The sequence below is a fragment of the Lathyrus oleraceus genome, chromosome 3 (assembly GCF_024323335.1).
Source record: "Lathyrus oleraceus cultivar Zhongwan6 chromosome 3, CAAS_Psat_ZW6_1.0, whole genome shotgun sequence".
Lineage (NCBI taxonomy): Eukaryota > Viridiplantae > Streptophyta > Magnoliopsida > Fabales > Fabaceae > Lathyrus > Lathyrus oleraceus.
In genome coordinates, this window is record NC_066581.1 from 493,970,980 (window position 1) to 493,976,866 (window position 5,887).

The following is a 5,887-nucleotide window of genomic DNA, read 5'->3' on the forward strand; positions in this document are numbered from 1 at the left end:
TCATCTTCTTCGTCACATTTCAGGAGCTACACAATGGAGTTTAATGGATTCATTCTTCGAGGAGGGAAACCAGGAGATAGGCAAAGGAAGAGTATCGAACGGTTGCAAAATCGGGAGATCCTCTCGACAAGGTATGTTGATGAAAATTGTCTCTATACTCTAGGTATCTATCATAGTATATTTCATTTATTAGATAATTTAGGTTTGCATAATTTCTTTTCAAACAAAGAACCTACCTATGAGCGATTGACAATCGAATTTTTAAGTTCTTTAATCTATATTGTCAATCCTAACACTGCTAGCACAGTTGGTACTGTCAGATTTAGAATATTTGCTATTGAATATGAATTCAGTACCGACGAACTAGCAGGCTTGTTAGGAATCCCTCATGGGGACGGTTTTACTTGTGAGACCCCTTTGGATTCGGATTGGTCAGTCGAGGTGTTTTCCTTCTGGCAGAGATTGTCAAACACTTCCATAAATTCTTTTGAAGGAGTTCTTGCCTCGACTATCCATAACCCGGCCATCAGAGTTTTTAGATATCTGTTGGCATCTACTATCTTTGGCCGGGAGAATCCAAATAAGGTAAATGCTAGAGAGCTTCTATTTTTGCAAGGAAGCCTCACAAATAGACGAATTAACTCGGTCCCGTTCATGCTCGCTCATATGACTTTAACTTTAAATAAAGTGGGACCAATTTCTTTCAGAGGATTAATTATGTCTATTGCTTGGGCGCTTAACCTGAACAATGAGATAGCTACCGTAGACCCCTTACCTCCTCGCACGATTAACCTAAAATTTTTGAGAGACATGAAATTGTGCCGATTGAGGAGAGAAGGAGGCTATGTGCTTATGGTTCATGGTGTAGCTATCCCATCTGTTGTTTTACCTTGCACTAGACGTACCGATGTACGTGATGAAAGGAATTGGACCTACGCTTTAGATGCTCCACCTCTTTTGGGTCCGCTTCCTCCTAACATTCCTGATAAGACCCTAATTTTGTCCCTAAGATCCCTCATGGCATCATAACATTGCATTTGCATTGCCTCAAGGATCACTAGCATCTTGGTTCCCTTTACCTTTGGGTGGGACTTCTTGAGAGTGGTTTGAGATCACCAAGCATACTTGAATTGTATATCATTGCTTTTCTTATTTTGTTTACTAACCAAAAGCAAAAAAATATGTCACTAACATCTTTTGTTTGTAGCTTAAGCAATCACAAGGTCAAAGCTTCTAGGAGATCATCTGTGTAGAGACATGGCCAAGAGAAGATGATAGCAAGCATGGTAATGGTTCCCAAAGCTCTCATCTATCAAGTATGCCTCCCTAGCATCTCAATTCATCATTTTGATCAAATCAAGTCAAAAGGGTTTGAGGTTGGTTCCCCAAAGAAACCCTAATTCATCTGTGCACCACAATGCCTTGCTCTTGAAGCAACCTCAGCCCATGGTCAAATACAATCAAGGGAAGTTCTTTAATTCATCATTTCATGCATATTTGGACTTATTTGAGTGTCCTCAATCATCAATTCATCAAGATATGAGGCATGGACTTGAGAAGTTGATCAGTCAATTCATTTGACTATTTTGAAATGCACTAAGACCTAACTTTTTATGTGTTGGTCAAATGGAGATGATTCCAAAATAAAAAATGTTCTTAAGAACAATATGGACAACTTTCATGTTCATCAAAAATATATTTGAAGCTTGGAAGGCCATCTCCCATTCCAATACATTATAGGTCATTTTGACTGAAACCCTAATTTTGGGTCAATTTCCTAAGGACATAACTCATTCATTTTTTATGATTTTGAGGTGGGATAAAATGAATTGGAAATATTAATATGTATACTTCAAATGTTATGTTGAACAAAATTTCAAAATCGAAAAGGAAATACATGTGATAATGCAAGACATTATAGGTTCTTTTGGGCCAAATGCATTAAAAGGCAAAAATGTCCAACTTCAAGTGCCCATAACTCTTTCATTAAAAATCCAAATGATGCCAAATTTAAGTCCATTTTGATTGTCTTGAAAAGATCTACAGCTTTGATGTTGGAGATTGTTTAATTTAAGGCTTGCATCATCGAAATAGAAGGGCTTGAACATTGGCCAAATTTAGAAACTTTGCCTTGACATGTTTTGCACACTACACTTTAAACTCAAAATTCACTAATTTCCACACCTCAATTGGTTTTTTTTCCAACATAACAATTGTTCCTTACACCAAAACCTTTCCAACCATTACTCACATGATCATGTTTGGGCTTGGCAAGTGGTATTTTCGAAGAGGAAAAGCTTTTGGTTCAATTATGCATAACACTTCAAAATTCCATGCACAAGCATTTTCCATTCAAATTACACGTCCATTTCATCTTGGTTTGATTTCAGATTGCATTTGGCTTTGGTTTTTGGCCTTGTGCATGATCATGCAAGCCCATGCAAGGATTATCCAAATTCATGCACACGGCTTTGATCACATTCTCCTTGCCATTTCCTCTATAAATAGAGACCCTATTCCATTCAAAATACACACCTGATTCAACCTGAATTGCTGCAGAAATCAAAACCCAACCTCTCACCAAAGAAGCAATTTCATTTTTCTCAAATTTTTCAGATCCGAAATTCAACTACATCTGGTTGAATCTTTGGATCTAAAGCTTCTAGACCTCCATCATTTAGTTCATTGATCTTCTGTTTTGGCAAAGCAAGCAAGGAATCGAGCTTAAATCTCCAGAATTCAAGTTTATTCACCAGCTGGTATTTTCTTCGAAACTCATCATATATTGATCTATTTGCTTGGCCAAAGTGTTTTCTGAAGTCCTCACTTGAGAGGCGAGCTAGTGGTAGCTTCAATTTTGTTTTTCTTTGATTTGCATTATCTATACCTGAATCTCCCACCTCAGATTTCTCAATTTATAGGAATCTTGAGTGTGATTCAAGGTTACAGGGGTGATGTACATCACCCCAGCTTCATTTTGGTATAAGGATCGTACAAATCGGTGGAGGTTTGAAAACCTGCAAATCTGGCCGGAATTTGGAAGCTCGCCGGAGAAGAAGGTGGCTCCGGTGGCCGCCAATTGCCAGTTTAAATCTGGACCGTTGGATCTCGTTTCCAGATTCAATCTCAGCCTTTGTTTGTTATGACTTTTTTTGATTCTTTATGTGACGCGGTTGACTAAGGTTCACGATGAGCGCGCGCTTCAGGACCGTGTGATGTACCAGCTCAGTTAATGAGCCATCATCCAACGCTTCTCCTTTTTTCCAATTTTTAATTTCTGATTTTATTTTCTTTAATTCCCTTTTATTTCAAAAATCAATATCTTCTTTATTTTTAATCCAAAAAATATGGGACCAATTGCATTAGTCTCCAAATAAATCCTAGTTTCAATTTCTGATTTTTAATTTTTTTATTTTGTCATTTGATATTTTTGGTGAATTTTCTCTTTTCTGGTTGTTTTTAATTCATTTTAAATAGTTTTTGATATTCAAAAAATAAAAAAATATTTTCTTAACCTATTTGAATGATGATGGATCTATGAAAAATATTCTCATCAATTTTTAAATTGATTTGAGATTTATTTAATATTTTAGTTCAATTAGGTTATTTTTATTCATTTTTAATTGATTAAAAATAGTTTCTGACTTTTAAAAATGATGAAATTTTTTGTCAAACTTTGTTTGACCTTGTTGAACTTGGGATAAATTACTTGGACCTTTCAAGGTTGATTTGAAGTGATTTTGAAGTTTGACCTTTCTTTTATTTTTAATTCAAGTTTATTTTAATATTGAAAATGCCAAAAAAATATTTTGCTTATTGTTTGACCTCCAATCTTCATCTCATTTCTGATTTATCATTGTTTGACTTTGACTTTCAATGTCATTTGGTCAATACATATGGATTGGTACATCTTATTGCACTTTATGCATTTTGATCTTTCCACTTTCATTATCCATTCTCCATCTCCTTCTTCTTCTTCTTCTTTCTTTTTGATCCATGAGATGAAGGTTGATAAATTAGCATTGATTAGGGAGACTTAATCTTCCTTGATTCAAATCTAATTCATCTTGATCAATTGATCAAGTGAATGGCTTTGCATTAAGGATAGGTTGTTTTCTAAATCATGCAAAAGGCTTAAACCAATACAAGATCAATTCTCTTTTTCTTTTGGCATGGCAAGTTGTTGGAACTTGGTTCATTAATCAAGACTTCTAACTTGTGTTGTTGCCTACATTATTATTGACCGGCCTCAGATAGTTGTGACTTCTACATAAGTCCAATTACGATTGTTTAACATAGCGCTAAATTTGCCTTATGGCACACTAACTACTAACACTAATTATTGACAATTAACATTTACTTTTTGCTCTTTAATTTTATGCAATTTACTATTCTTGCACATATTATCCATTTGCTTTTCTCTTTGCTCACTTGAGCACATGTTTATGTTAATGCCATTTGCCTTTTGCTCACTTGAGCACATAATTGTGTATATATTATTATGCTTGTGTTTTATTTTGATTATTGTGAACCAAATGCAAAGATTTGGACTTAGTTTCTAGGACTTTCCCTATGCAAAGAATGGAGAATTGGACTTAGATCCTAGGACATTCCTTATGCAAAATTGGAGTACAAGGATCTTAATGATGAAGATGGATTAGAAGGACTAAATCTCTAAACTCACTCTTGTCCATTCTTGATTTACTTCATGGAACTTTTGATGTGTGTGCTTTTGTGCTAGGGAATTCTACTTGAGCTTAATTGAAGGATCATTGCCATGCTCATCCAAAGTGAAAGACACAAGACACATTAAGGAACTCTTAAGAGGCTTGTTTGATGATTGCTTATGCTTTATTGTGATTGCTTATTCCAAAGGATGGGAGCTACTTGGATCATCTATATGATCTCAAGAGAGGAACTCCTTGTGTGGTTTTGTTCTCTTTCCCCTCACCTCTTGTATGCTTAGGACTTAGCCATTCTTCTTCTTCTCTCCACTCTAACCCAAGCCAAAACTTGTTGTGCAAACATTTAACTATTGTTTTCAAACATTAGAAACCTAAGCCTTATGCTTTTGATTTTCAAACTTTCTTTTCATAACACTTATTTTGAATTGAATCTTTAAGTCAACTTTGACCACTTTTGTATATACTTCTAATTGGTAAATATAACCCATTCAAATGTCTTTTTGTGGTTCCAATGGCCACTTTCTTAATCAAATCTTTCATAACCTTTAGCTATTAGGTTTGAGTTATCTTGGTGGTAGATGTAATACTCACCTATATCCTTAGTGATGGACAATGAGTCTTCCATGCTTATTATAGGGTTAACACTTCACTAGCATGTTGAAGCTATCCTCACATTGTGGATTTGTGGTTTGGTTGAGTTTTCTCCCTTTGGTAACAAAAGACCTTAAGGCTTTTGGACCAATCAATTCACCAACTCATTTTTTTGAGATTTTTATCCCGAACTACGAGGTTTTGATCCTAATCTTTTTAAGATGGTACGTAGGCAATGGGTTTATCCATCCAAACACAAAATATAAATAAACTTGTACATTCTCCTCTCATATCTTCAATCATGTTTGCACAAACAAATTTTTCACAAAACAACAACCTTGCAACAAGTATGAAAAGGGCTCCCTAGGAGTACCTAGGATGTTTTGGGTGCCTAACACCTTCCCATTACATAACCAACCCCCTTACCCAGATCCCTGTTCTCTTTTACTAGTTTTTGTTAAAACTATTAGGTTTTTGTTCGCTTTCTAACCATTCCTTTGGATAAATAGAAGTGCGGTGGCGACTCGACTTGTATGATTTACCTTGGATTTAGTCTATATCTCTAATGGTAACGAATACCCCGCTACGGCGGGACATGACACTGATGATGA